The 15,065-nt window shown below is 46.2% G+C and overlaps 1 protein-coding gene across 1 annotated transcript in view; it reads left to right on the forward strand.

The window, feature by feature from the left end:
• Positions 1-15,065, forward strand: part of Sema3d (sema domain, immunoglobulin domain (Ig), short basic domain, secreted, (semaphorin) 3D) — a gene marked incomplete in the record, with an annotated part of 153,608 nt that overhangs the window by 17,090 nt on the left and 121,453 nt on the right. Inside the window, 1 exon segment of the mRNA XM_005377189.2 lies at positions 5,432-5,611.

The raw sequence follows: 15,065 nt of genomic DNA on the forward strand, positions 1-15,065 counted from the left end.
GCGTGCCCTCTCGGGGCCCGGGGCACGCTGTCCGCACGCCCTGTGCCCGGCCGGCCCGCGGCCCGACCTCCGCTGGCCTTGTTCCCCGCCCGTCTCTAGGAGCCCAGCGGTTCCCCTCGCAGCTCCCGCTCGACGCCCGCCGCGGCTGCACACGGCCCCGCAGCCGCGAGGACGGGGCCAGGCAGATGCGCGCGCCTGCGTGCTTCCCGGGCCTGCGGACCTGGCAGTTCTTCCCCGCCTCCGCCCCTGGCGGGCGCCCGCCCGTCCGCAGGGCCCTCCGGCTCCGCGCCGCCTCCGGGGGCGCGGCTGTCCTCAGCTCCGCGTGTCCCTCGGCCGCGAAGCCCACCCCGGAACGCACGCGCTGGCGCACCCCCAGCCCCTGCGCTGCGCTCTCGTTTCCTTGGCAGGTGGGACCTGCTTTGCCTGCTGCTTTCCTCCTCCTTTTCAATAAAATCCGCTTTTCCGATCCCCAAGCAAGTCCTGGTGAGGAACGGCTTCACACGCTGAGTACTACTCCGTTAGCTCTCAGGTGCTGACTGGGGCCATAACGGACTCTGACTCGTGTCAGGATCCAGCGCAGACAGAGGACCGCTGGGCGCGGGCAGAAGGCAGATCTGGATGTGGTCGGTTCTTGTCTACTTGGCTTCTCGGCCACTCTGTGGTCTTCAGCTCATGGTGCTGAAGCGCCGGGTGAGTGACACCTCACTAAAGTAGATGTTCAGATGACATACAAGGCGCATGTGCGCCCGACAGCTACACCGCAGGCCTCGTGATCCTTACACCCACGCCCAAAGCTCAGAGATGAAAGTTTTCAAGCAAGTGAGATTATAGACTACAAATGAATAGAATCCCCTACCAGTTCTGCAGAAGGGTTTCAATCAGGCAGACTTTCCTATCTTGCATCAGTGAAAGTATCACTGACTGAACTCGGCTTTTAATGAGAGCTGATCTGTGGTCGTGAGCGGGGGAGGAATGCATTGAGTCTGGCAGTGTGTGGCAGCTCTGTCTCCTCCTGGGAAGGAAGGGGTGGCAATGGGAGAGATCCACAGAGAAAACGGGTGGCCACGGCCACACGCCGCAGCTCACGTGGACACGGCGAAGTCTACCTGGGAAGCCCTTGCTGTCCCAGGAAGGTGGGAGCCCATGGTTTTTCCAGCCAAGCGTCCACTTACACAAGTGTCCATTTGTGCCCTGGTACTTTAAAACACCATGTGGCACACCCATACAAAGAATCGCTGGGAACCGTATTAAAAGAACCAACTTTTCTCCCTTCTTGAGTTTCCCTCTGGAAATTGCTTCATTAATTGACAGTTTCAGGTTGCTCCTTAATGAAGACCACAGAATAAACAAAAGATGGAGGATACAAGTAAAACGGAAAATTGAGTTTGAACTGTTAGTACGATTTCATGGCTCTGTGTTGTTCTGTTGACTGTGTGCCTTCCAGAGCCATGGTGGCCGTCCGTGTTTCATTCATACTGTCAGCTTGGTGTCATCTGCCTCCCATCTGTGTCAGGAGAGAGTTACGGCTTGTGTATCTCGGGTTCCCTTCGAGGGTGAGGTGTGCTTCTTTGCAGCTATGTCACAGGTGTGCTGTGCAGACCTCTCTTCCTGGTAGGTGGCTGAGTGTTCCTTCTTCGTCAGCCTGTGTGTGCCCTTGGCTTACCTGTGGATGGATGCTTCAGCCAGCAGTGTGTTTTGCAGTTGAGCTGTGTTGTTTAGCGCGTTAATCTGCCATTGCAAATCATCTTCCTGCACCTCCACGACGCTTCCCTGAGTCTCGCACCCCTTTCCGTGCATTCCGCTCTGTGCTCCATGAGGAGCCCAGGTGTGAACACCAAAGCGAACCCACTGGTCTTGTCTAGGAGGGGCCTGTTTAGGGAGGTCCTGAGACCTCAGTGGCTCAGTGCCTCTGCTTCCTGGGTGCTCTTTAGGGGGCGATGGGTGTCCCCACAGACATGGCACCAGCTGCACAGCTATGTCCTACGCCAAGATCAGCTTCCTTCTCTCTCACTGTGATTCTGTCTCTGGCTCCTTATCCTTTTATCTGACTCACCCTCCCTCCACAGAGCTCCTTTACCTAGGACTTCTCATCCTGACCTGGCCAAGCGTCTCCCGGTCCTGGTCTCAACCTAGAGACAAGAGCCAGCTCAGGCAGTCTTCCTGTACATGTGTCTCCACGTGACCACATCACCTTCTTTCTCCCTTCTCCCCTTCCCTCCTGCCCATCCTGCTTCCTTTCTCCACCTCCGTGAGGCTCTAAAATCCTCCCGTGGGCAGACAGGTGAGAGAGGGGCCTCCACACTTGTCCTCTGTCCTGCCCACGTACAGTTTGCTCTGCAGCTGCACCAGGTCACCCACCTGGTGTCACCGGGTCACCGTTCCTGACAAGATCAGGTGAACACTCTGGTGATGGAAGCAGAGGAGGTCAGCGTTTTATTCACAGCAAGGCACTAGTGAACGATGAAACCCAAATCCAGCTTTGGAGCAGATCGAGGGACCTTGAAAACTTGGGCAGTTTCTTCTGTGGCGTGTAAACATCAGAGGGCTGCAGCTGCCTGCCAAGCCCCTTCCCCAGCAGCCTGCAGGGCGTGGGTGCAAGGACTGGTGAGGCCGGTGGGGAGGCGCTGTCCCCATCTGGGAAGTGTGAGACTGAGACTCCTCTGCAGTCCATGATGCTAAGAGATGGACAGGTGGACATTCTTCCCAGGGTGACTCACAGCAGGTCTGGGCTCCTGTCCTCCCTCTGCGACTGTCTGAGGTGGAATGTTTGGGCAGAGTGTCTGGAAACTGCAGTTTGAGCAGCCCTCTCTGTGGGTTCCATCTGGTTATGAATGTTTAGCTGAAAGAACAGTCACAGGAAGTAGACCCTGGTCACAGGAAGTGGACTTGGGGGAGCTAGAAGCACAGAGCCCAAGGGCAGACAAGAGCACCCCCGGGGCAGAGGGTTGGCAAGTGGAGCCAAGTCATGAGGCAGGCAGGACAGACTGGGACACAGCCCGAGCTTCTGTGTGCAGGCTCAGGGGGTTGGAGTTGACTCCATTTGGCGGGCTTCGGCAGTTGAGGTGAAAAGGTAGGGGGCCAGGTCAGAGCAGAGCTGCTCCTCAGGCCACCTGGCCCTCGTGGGTTCACTTTTTTGGCTCCAACAGGGTTGCTGCAGGACAGCTGGAAGGTTTGTTTGGGTGTTACCGTATTTATTGCTAAGTCTATGTATTCCACAGTGGTGCTGCTTCCTGAGGCCTCCTGCACCTTGACTTACTGTGCTTATTTTCGGAAAGAGTAAAGTAAACCATTGTGCAAAAGCTCTTCCATTTGGGGACTGTAGGCTGAGCTTTAATGGCTTCGTTATTCCAAACAAAGTGTTTAATTCATCGCCTTATGTGGTGTGTTTCTTGTGGGAATTTCCGTGAAGCTTCTGTACTCTGTAAAGCTCACAGGACATAACTGTTCTTGTTATCTAGTATGCTCAGCCCTTTGTTTAATGTGGTGAACAAGTTGGTCCTTTTTATAAAGAAACGCCTATACTTTGACCTTTGCTAGCTATCTTTTTATGTATGCCCTCCGTGCCAAATGAACATGGGCCACTTCTAGGTAAGGGAATTGGGAGGAAATGCAAGTAGCACATCAAGAATGAAGCCTGCTCCTAAAGTAATATGCATTCTTAAACTATTTCAGTGTTGAATTAAAATATAGTCAAGACCATAGGTCTTAAAGGGACTTGTTTTTCTCAAGAGAGTTTTTTTAAAAGACTTTCTACTCTGGAGAATACAATGATCTCTTTAATTTGGTAATATCAAGCATGCTACTCCCTTGTTGGAAATCCATTAAGTTTCAGTCTGGCTTAATGTTATTGGGGGTTTAACACATACCCATGGAAAAGAAAATGACTGATTGCCATTAGGGAGATTAACTCTTAAGACTGTACCCTCATAAGCACTAAGCTCTGAAGAAAGTTTGTAAGCAGAGGTGAAAAAGTGGGTGCATAGTACAAGGTGGGTTTCACTAGTGTTATTTCTTAGCAGGTCATTTTTAATTTTAACTGAAAATAAAGGCAAGTGTATCCTGCTAACATGCCTAGCAGGATACTGGTATTTTTATCTTTGAAAAACAATTCTTCAGTGGGATGGATGAGTAGGAAAGGAACGCCAAGATGTGTGATAGAGTAAACACAGAAGGAGGTTACTTGCACAGCCCAAGTGTGTGCATATCAGTGCTTGCTGCACCCTTGAACTTGCATCATACTAAAGATTACTACATCATTTTAAAGAAAGTCAGTCCAGTAAAATATGAGATGAGATGCCAGTAATAACATGACACCATTCCTTATCAGTGAAAATGCAAGCCATTCTATACTGTAAAATAAGTGTTTCTTAAACTAAGTAAATCTGGGCTTTAGCTAAATTCCTTTCAGATTTATGCATATTTTTTGAGAAAACATTTTACTCTTTTCTCTAGATTATGTGTTCAAACCCAGTTATTTTGATGTGTGTCTGTTATTTAAGGCTAACCTGAAGTCTTCACCTCGTATTGTACATTAGTCAATGAGCTTATTCAGTTTTAAGGTTCTCTCTGGTGTATTTTTAAGTCACTTTATACCTTGCGTCTCAGTCCCCACAACGGAGAAACAATCTGTGCTACTGTATGTCAGGTCATCGCCGTTCTGACCATTACTTCATTTGCAATAAAACTGCCAAGTGTGCAAGTGTGCTTCACACATGCTCATTTCCTAAGTGTTAATAAGTGCCATTGTGGCCTTTGTGTGCCTTTGTGCAGAGCACAGCAGGCCCCCCACGAGGTGGAGCTGTGTGGCGTCTGAGGGGGGCCCCTCCGCCGTACCTCTGGGCTCCTTCTATGTGCAGGTCCATGCCTGGTTCTGCCTTGTTAATTTTAGTAACATACTCCAGATTAAAAGGTGAATGTTACCAACCACTGCTATGATTTAATCGATGGAACTCCCTACCCAGTCCTGGAGTAGTGTGCATGGGTGGAGCTTGGACACTAGGGGTTCTCGGCTGTCTGAACCTCGACCCAGCCTGAGGTCCTCAGGCACTGGGGGTACAAACTCCTGCAAGTCAATGAGGACCCAGCGGTAAGGTGTGCTCAACAGGACGGGTGAATGAGGCTGCTTCTATGTCAGCCTAAGCGGCTGACCAGCCAGCGTGTGGTCAGTTGCTAGTCAGATGTGTGTGGAGGGACCTTCCAGAGGAGGTTGGCATTGGGCTGGGTGGACTGAGACAGACAGGTGGCCTCCCTGATGGGCGTGGGCCCTGCCCTATCTGCAGAACAAAAGCCTGGCCCACTCAAAGTGGGAGGGAGACTTATTCTGCCTGACCTGAGCTGGGATGTCTTCGTGGGGGATTTTGTTTGGTTGGTTTGGTCTTCTTGTTTGGATCTGAACTGAGACACCTGATCTTTCTGGTTCTTGAACCTGCAGGCATTCAGACTCCAACTGTATATTAGCTGTCTTCGTTCACACACCGGCAGGCTGGAGGGACACCATCTGCCCCTGGGTCCCGGGCCTTGAAATGTACGTTGGAACTTTGCTGCCAGCTCCGAAGGTCTTCGGTGGACAACTGCAGATCGTCTTGGAATTCTCCTCTGTCTCCACAATTATGTGAGCCAATTTATTGTAGATCTCTCTATTTCCTTTCCCTCCTCCCTTCCCCTTCCCCTCTCCCTGCCCCCCTGTTTTCTACATAACTCCACATATTTGGAAATAGAAATGATGATTATATTTCTGTTATATACTCTTACGGAGTCACTGAAACAAATACAGTGAAAAGTCACTGTAACACCTTGGGTCCTGTTAGTCATACAGATTAAAATATCACTAGGATGGAAATTACTTGCAGTTAGTTACTTCAGTCTCAGAATTAAAAGCCCTGTTTTCTAATAATTGCCATATTTGAATATGTCACAGTGTCCTAATTCTGAGACTGCTAGGGTTTGACTTGTATTGGTTTCTATTTTTAACTTGGCTCCATATATATCAGGATCATAGACATATAAAGATACCACTGGTGTATAACCTTACCAATTTTCTGCTATTACTGAACCATTACTCATTATGCTGAAAGTACCGCACACTCTGTTAGTAACGTTGTGTCGTTGTTTGCCAGGCATAACCAACACCTCTTAGTTCACTTTTACTGTGGGATTATGATTAACATTTTATGCAGTTATCTAGCCTGAGAACATCTTTATCCAACTTGCCCTCCATAAACCAGATGCAGAGTTATATCCAAAGTACAAAGAATTCCTTTGGGGGCAAGAACTAGGATGTATTTTGAGTATCAAATCATTTAATTTGTGACCCCAGATCAAATTCAGATGTGGACAGTGCTATCCTTTTCTTTTGCTTGTTGTTGACAGTGATCCTTTCACTTGTGACTTTGGCTTAATGAGTAAAATTAATGCTTAATGAGTGAAAGATAATTCAGTCTCGATCTGTTTACTCATTAATTAAAATTTGTCTAACAGGTAGTTGAAATAGTCAAAATCCTAAGATCAAAGAGCACTTATTCTATAAAAACTACAGTCCTAAAATAATTATAGGTGTGGGATAAAACCAAGAGGGGGTTAGAATAAATGACAAGTGACAATAAAGGGAAAGTAAAGCATCATAAAGTGGTTATGACATAAGTGATGATGAAATCAGAAAATCCAAAATATAATCAAAGCAATAAAATCTAAAAATAGTCCTCTCTTTGATGTTTCCAGCCATAGAAACTCTAACATAACAAGCCTTGATTTTATGTAGGAAGTGAAGAAAACATCACGTGGCATACAGTACATTTGTAAGATGTACCGCTTGCAAATAAGCGTTGTGAATTTTTTCATCATTTTCACCAAATTTATTTTTTAAAACCGTGCATTCTTCCTATAGACACTCCAATATTTGAGAACTTATAAGAATACAAAAATTTCTTATTGGAAAAATTTGATTAAAAAGCTTAAGGTTCTCTAGAATCTTAAAATCCATATGATGGATTGACTAGGAAACAGTCTTGCAGAAAGCGCTACTGGTGTAAGATGCTTTGAGGATATAGAATAAATACTAAGCAAATAAACTATAATGAACCAAAATTACGTACCTGTGTGATGACCATACACACACACAACACTCACATATCACACTCACCACATATACCGGTTATGAAATTCAGTTCCACCCAATATAGAACTATGTCAGTATCTTATTAACTTCTCAGGTTAAGAATTATACATAGTACTTTTTGGAGCTGATTTTGAATAATCCTTTACTATTTATTGAGAACACCATACTGTTTTGATTGCTCCATTTTGTTTTGAACATGGGATTAGGAGGCTTTCTACATTTATTTATACATTTATAAACTTGTAGAAGTTTACCTGGTTTATATTGAAGATTTCCAAAGTGGACCAATAGAGGGAGGAGAGAAGGTTAATTATGCACAAGGAAAAGAGGAAATGAGAGAATAAGCAATTATCTTGAGCAACGCTTTATTTTCTCCATTCAGTTTTACATTTGGTTTCTGCAGCAGTCTAGTCACTTAGCTTTAGTTGCCTTTCAGTCTCAGCAATGCCTGAAAACCTCTCTGCGGTGTGCCTCTGTGTGTGTGCGTGTAAACTTGCTTTGGTTTGGTAAAAATGTCATTTAAATATTTTGCTTTCATTTGTAGAAAGTTGAAGGTGATATTAAGCTTATAAATATGATAACTGGGCTAAAAAGTTTCAAAAGTTTGGAGACATTGTTTTCTGAGGTTCTGTTTTGTTTTTCTCACGTTTACACTGAAAGGAATTCATAGGAAACAAAACAACCCCATTCACCACAGAACGAAGTCAAGGCAGAGAACCGGGCTTAGGTGCTGAGGGACAATAGGGACATTGTAGCACGCTTTACCTACCCGCTGGACTCACACATAAACTTGGAAAACCGTAACATAGAAAAGCTCCAGTGACCATAAAACTCTGGCCATAAAACTCTAGCAAAAGCTGGAAAATGTGGAAGACTAAAGAAGTTATGAAAATGAACACAAAGTTTGAAGCGACAAATTTGATATACAAACGCGATACTTATATATCACCATATACAAATTCTCCTTCAGGTTTGATTTGGTCCATGATCACAGAGAGGCTTTTTTGCTCTTTCTGGAAAAATAAATAGAAAAATTTTTCCGAGATCTCTCAGTATTTTTTCACAGTAAAACAATATTGATCGTTCAACACCTGTGGCAAGACAATTTAATAAATATTTATGTCCTGAAAACTTTGAGAAAAGAATGAGGCTGATACTTGAATTTATTTCGAACTCCTCACTAGTTGCTAATGTGGAGTGTGTGACTGCTGTGTGACTGGACGGGCCCTGGGCGGCTCCTGACCCAGGCCCCGGGCGCTCAAGGAGGACATCCTTGGCGTCTTGCACCTGGGCTCAGGGTCACACAGCTGCGATGTGCAGGAAGGCGTGTGGCCCTCACCAGCTCACCACTGTGAGGCTCTGGCCAGCATGGCCCCTGCAGAGTCTGCGCCAACCGGGCCGTGCGCTCTGTGGGGTGTTCAGTACCAGGGCGCCTGCAGCTCACTCGTCACTGATGGCGGGTCCCTGGCGCGGGATTCTGGGATCACGGATTTACTCTAGCAGAGGCCCGGTGCATGACGGCCCCCGATGCTTCTGGCCGAGAAGTTAAAATTGGGGGCCAGTGCATGTGTCCAGCAGCACTGGACAATGACTGTGAAAGCTTGAAATCACAGCCTTTAATTTAGTTCAGTGGGTTTCGTTTGCTCAAATCCACTTACTGCAAAACTCCATGAAAATTCCCGGTGTAACAGCCTGTGGCCTGGGAGATTCACATTAGCCTTGTCAGTGATGGCTCAGGACCAGTAGCACTTGCACTGATCAAGGAAATGATATCATCAGTGCATACTGGGACACTCTTGGTGTCCATGGAGGAGTTGAAGGTGTGCACCCTTTTGCTCAGAGCTGCTACTCACTCACACGTCCCCCGAGGTGTACCTTCAGCCCCAGGGAGGGCTCTGTGTCCTCAGATGCGGGACTAATCTGTGTGTCTCACTGCTGGTGGCTTATACCCCAGTGGTACACACATGACTATGCCCGACGGGACTGTTGGGGCCACACGCTGGGACAGTTGTGTTTGTGTGAGCAGAACTTCAGAGCTGCCCAGTTAACCACACAGATACTGTTTCCTTCTAAAGACAAGTATCTCAAAGAAATGTGTATTTGCCCTCAACTAAGGGCCTTAGTAGATTTTATGTAGATAACTAGAAGAACTCAACTATGAGGATCTTTTCTTTTTCCTCTCGCTATATAGTTCAGGCTGACCTCAAACTCCTGGCAATCTTCCTGCCTCAGCGTCCCAAGTGCTAGGATTATAGGCACATGCTGCGTTCCTTGCCAAGAATCTTTAAACTAGATAATGTTACCTGTTGTCTGCTCAGTAAACTGTGAGCAACAGTAGAGCCAGAATAGAAAACCAGCTCAGGACAGAAAACAGGCGTGAGCTTTGAGAGGGCGTGGTCAAGGACATCGGTCTGCTTAAGTGCGGCAGGAACTTCCATACCAGCTCAGACAAGGCTGAGTAACGTGAGTCCTCAGTGTTGGTGCTTGGCAGTGGTTCCTGGCATTGCTGTGATTTCAAATTCAAATTCTAGCGTTCAGTTTTTCCCACCTGTTCGTTCTTAATCCAGATTTTCTGCGCGCTCCGTGGCTGATGTCGTCCCCACAGCTCCACACAGGCTGAGCCATGAGGTTGGGTTTGGTAACAAGCTGGCTGACTTCGGTAGCAGGGATGCTTTGTTCAGTTCTTACCCCTTGATTGAAGTAATCTCCCATGTGCTGTGTAGGCGGCAACTGAGGGAGTGGCCCAGAGACTGTGGGGGTTGGCAGGGAGCTGGTGACACCTGGGGGCACCATTTGCAGCTTGGGTGTGTGATGCCGACCCGGAGGACCAGGGCTGCTTCTGCTTGTTCCAGACACAACAGCACCAAGCAGAGTCACCTGATACCTGGGTGGGTGCAGTGCCATCCAGAACACAGGAACACAGAGAAAAAATGGAAAGCTAAAAGGAGAAAAATAATACTTTTTTCTTTTTAAGAGATCTTAGTGTGTATGTGTTTCCAGATTTTGCTTGCTGGGGTGGCATGGAGCAGTGCTGTCCTCCTTCCCCGCCCCCATTCTCCATCCCCTTCCCCAGCAGCACTTCCCCGAGCTGACCCCGAGCTGTCCCCTGAGCTGTCCCCGAGCTGTCCCCGAGCTGTCCCCAAGCTGTCCCCGAGCTGTCTCCGAGCTGTCCCGAGCTGTCCCCTGACCTGTTCCCGAGCTGTCCACCGAGCATGCTCAGGTCAGTGTGCGTCGCACCTCGGCCTGCTTGCTGAACTCTGTCTTTCCACCCTGGAGAACCCTGGGGGACCTCCCCCTTCATTCCTCCTCTCACACCTATTCTCGAGCAGCCTGGCTGTTGCCTGCCTGGGCTCCACTACTATCTGTGATCTCTGCAACTGGGACTTCTTTTTTCTTTCAAAAATCTGACTCATGCCTTTTCATCAGTGCAATCGCATACTATCTGGAATGCCAGACTGTTAACTAAATGATTTTAAAATATAATGCATGATGTTATGTATGTGTGTATATGCACGTACACAGTATATAGACATGCTCACACACACACACACACACACACACACACACACACCAACCAGCAGGTGAGCCTGTTGGGGTACAGGATGAAGTATCCGTTAATGCCAGTTGGCTTTCATTTTATTTTATGTGCTTTGACTCCCTCACAGTTCTGTATTTTAGTAATATGAAATAAGTTCTAATCGCAGGTATCTCACAGGTGTCTCCCAGTACAGGATCTCTTCCACTATGTGTAAATTTTTTTGGTTACTATGCACATCGTTTGTCTCAGCTAGAAAATAGGAAAGCGCGATTCGCGATAATTTGCTTTCCTTTCGTGGGAGCTGTACCTTAGCAGCTTACATTTCCAGCGGGGGCTTTTGAAACATCAAGTGTCTCAATTTGTCGCACAGAGCTCACATACCTTTAGAAGTAAAGAGAGACAACACCCATACCACAGATATATGGTATTTTTTCTTATTGTTGATTTGAGAACTTTATCTCTGTGTGTTCACTGCACAATGAGGTATCCATGTCACCCACGATACCCCCGAGATTGCTGTTGGGCTGCACCCATCCCCTCGGGCATTGTTTCTGGGTTCTGTGACAGACTGCACACAGCCTACGTGCCAACCTTGGGCTGGCCCGGGGAACAGGAAGGAAGGTAGGAGTCCCTGACGTGAGGATCCTGTACGCCAAGGGAAAATTCCAGAGCTTGAAGGCTGGCAGACGGTGCTTCTCCTGTGTCACTTCTATGCCAGGGTGCGGATGCTGGAAACATCCCTGCTGAGGTTTCAAGTGTGATCCTGCCTCCTTCATAAGCAAATATGAGTAACCAGAGTCAACACAGCTACACCGAGCTGGAACGCAGTGCGTCATCAGCAGCCCCGGGACCCCTCCCTCCGCGCACTTGTTTGTTCTCCTTGTGTACGGTGCCTCCAAACCCAACTGATTTCTGACGGCACGTCCTCCGGTTTTAGAAATGCCAGTTAGTACACTCGTGTGCACACAGGAATCACAGTAAATCTTGTGAAACAAAAATATCTGCTTCCGCTGTACGGATGACCAAGGTGAGGGTGCTGGACAGCTGCAGCTTTAATCTGGGCTGTGGGCTGACTTGCGCTCTTCAGAGTGGAGACTAGGTCCAAGAGGACCGAATCAGGTGCTGTGGGCTCCATTCCTAACTGCCCTAGCATCAAAGTGACTGTTACGGTTTGTGTCTGGATGTCCTCCCAAAGTCCTCATGGGGTGGCTGCTAGAGTTTATGATTGACCCATGGTCCTTTGCTGGGATTATGGGTGTGAGTGCTACACCTGCCCCCCGGGGGGGGGTGGTTTGCATACAGTGTAAAAGAGGGAGAGAGGCTTGCTTGCTGCTCCCCCCTTTCTGCTCTTGTTGCTTTGCTGTCTTCCACCATGAACTGCTGTCCTCTGCCAGGGTGTCAGGTATTTTGTCTCAGCAATGAGAGAAGAGTAACTAAGACAGTAACGTGGAAGGTACGTGTCATCATCCTTAACTACTGAGTTCAAGATGATCAATTAACCATCATTTTTACCAGACAGTACTGCAGGTGTATGAAACAGTATTAGTTTAAAAGGAGAAAAAGATGTTGGAAGTAGCCTAATGCTTGGATTTTTCTAATTAAGGTGCTATTCTCTGAGCATTGGGGTTTCACAAGGAATTCTTTTCCATTCATAGACAAGGTTTAAGAGAGAAATATGCGGGGAAAATGTGTACAATGTCTATTTATTTTGAGAAGACACTGCCCAGCCCCGAAGAGAAAAGGTTAGTCCATTCACATCACACTGTGTCTGGGAACCTTCTCGTGGAAAAGCAAAAGGAGCCATAAAATTAAAGAAAACACCGACAGGGCTTTGCAGACACTAAAAAATGCCATCTCTCTTTCATTTCTTATGAAAACTCTCTTTCTGGGATCTCTAAAATAAAATAAATATCAAAATCCCCGATTCTTCTCTGAAACTTGTCTATATCCTGCTCTTGAGAGCCATGTCCAGTGCAAACTGAGGAAAATGCCTTTTTACCATGGAGAATGATTAAATAAAAATAGGACCACCATGAGCTGGATTCCTTATTTCCCTGATGTAATGTGTCCTTTATAAATAAATTATGACATTTTTAGAAAGTTTTTATGATTGAATTTTAAATAGTGTTGTAATCCCATGTCTAGAGAAATAAATTTCGACTTTAAACAACGAAATTCATATGGAATTAATGTAGGCTGATCTAGAAGTTGTAGATAAAACTAACCACCTTCTCAATGTACTACTGGGAAATTTTGGTTCAAAAATCTATTAAATTGTTAAAGAAATGACTCCTAAAGCTTTGATTAAATGAACAGTTGAGGGGCTGGGGATTTAGCTCAGCAGCATAACGCCTGCCTGGCAAGCACAAGGTTGTGAGTTCAATTCCTAGTACCGGAAAAAAAAAATAGAATAAATGAACAATTGATAAGTTTAGATTTAAAAGGTGGAGAATATACACCCACAATATTTTTCTTTTTGGTGATGTTCATTGGTGTATAATTGTTTGAAAATTATAATACCCCCAAACTACCAACTAAAATGCATTGCGAATTTCTTTATCTTTTTTGTAGCTGTTGAATTTAAGGTGTACATTAATGTATTAAAGCTTTGTCTAAATGCATTTTTTTTTACTCTTTTCCAATTCTCTTTCTTTGAGTACAGTGCACACATCATAAATTAATAGTGAGAAATCCAAATTTACCCCAGTAGTCTGTGCACACTGGCTTTATAAACTGGGCCCTTGTTTATTCTGTGTGTGGCCACTTCAGTTATTAGTAGGAGTTACCCTGACCGCCTTTCCCCGGATTTATGAGACTTGGCAAAAACCTTGAGAAAACAGAGCCCAGTTTCTCTCAATAGAAAACATTATTAGATACTAAATAAACATCAGTTTAGGTAAGCTGGCACTGTTCAGCCTAGAAGGAACACTTGCTTATTGAGACCTCACTCTGATGGGTGAGGGAGAACGTGGGGGACTGCTTTTTGAGGAAACCACAGAGGAGGCTTAGCTGAGTCTTTGTCCTCAGGACACCTTCGTGCTGTCTGCAGGGCAGTGAGGCGCTGTCCGGTCCTCCTGCGGGGGAGACATCAAGAGGACAATCAATCCTTGACAGTGACCCCAGAATCCCAATCCTGCAGTGATTGATTTCTCCTGGAATCCAACAAAATCTTTGAGAAACAGGTCAAATTGTGCAGCTACTCAACACATGGTTTGAAATAAATTATTAACTCTTTGATGATACTGAAACACTGGAAGAGGTTTTAGTCCAAGTTGGAAAGGCTAGCTTTAACTTATTGTCATCAGCAAGTCAATGTTACGAAGAACTTGTGTGTGCGCAGGCGGTACTGCGTTAGGCTAACAATGACAGGACTGTGCTCCTTAGAGTGTGTCACACTGAGTTGGCCTGAGAATTTTTTTTTTTTTTTTGGTGCCAGGAATCGTGCTCAGGCCTTGCACTTGCCAGGCAGGCGCTTGTGCCATTGAGCTATATCCCTGGCCCATCACACTGAGCTGGATCCTGGGTTGAGCAAATCAGTTGTAAACAAAGCCTTTAGAACATTCATTCACAAAGGTAGAATAATTGGTCAACGGTGACATTTGTATTTATTGGTAGAGGAAACACGAGTATTTAAAAGATTTCCAGTACTGCTCAGTTTCACTCTGTCTCATTAAAAGTTTTGCATATTTAAGTCACAGGAGAAAATCAAAAGTCTTATTTAGTAAATACGCATTTTGAAAATCACCCTGCATTCTAAAATGAAAGGTGATCTCATACTGGTTTCTCTTGGGTGGCCACACGTGTCCCTCCAGAAGTCAGGAAAGGTAACCTTAAACACGGCCGCTTACTTGCAGTGAGGTGCAGGTTAGTCCATGACAGAATCTGGAGCACTAATTCCATGACATTTGATTAGTTCTTATGTTCAAAGAACTCGTGTAAGAATTCAAAGTTTAAGTATTTGCTTTTTAATCATTTTTGTGAAAAAGAGAAATGTTTTCATGTTGCATTGATTTCTGGAGGCTGTGCGCTTAAACTTTAAAGCACTTGGTGATATACAATGATGCTTTCATGGGTAAAGTCATGTGCAGTACTAGCCTTTGGTTATTGTGTGAGTCACTTTAACTGTTTCCGTTAATATGCAGTGCTGATATCTCCACTTATGGATATAGAATAACATTTAATAGGGTGGCTCTGCTGCTCACATCCTCTTCCTCACAGTCTCACAGGACCCTGAGCCTCCCCCACACCCAGTTCTCCTCCTACACCAGTTCACCTCCGGCTTTGTTCCTGAGTGATGGAAGAGCCGTGGATGTCCTTGCTCTGCTTGGCAACACAGTGCTCCCTGCAGTGCCCTGACCACTCCTGCAGGAGTGCAGCTAACCGCTGCTAACCAGGGTCTGCAGACAGCCTGGG

This window comes from Chinchilla lanigera, unplaced genomic scaffold (genome assembly GCF_000276665.1).
Source record: "Chinchilla lanigera isolate Chin_1 unplaced genomic scaffold, ChiLan1.0 scaffold00009, whole genome shotgun sequence".
Taxonomy (NCBI): domain Eukaryota; kingdom Metazoa; phylum Chordata; class Mammalia; order Rodentia; family Chinchillidae; genus Chinchilla; species Chinchilla lanigera.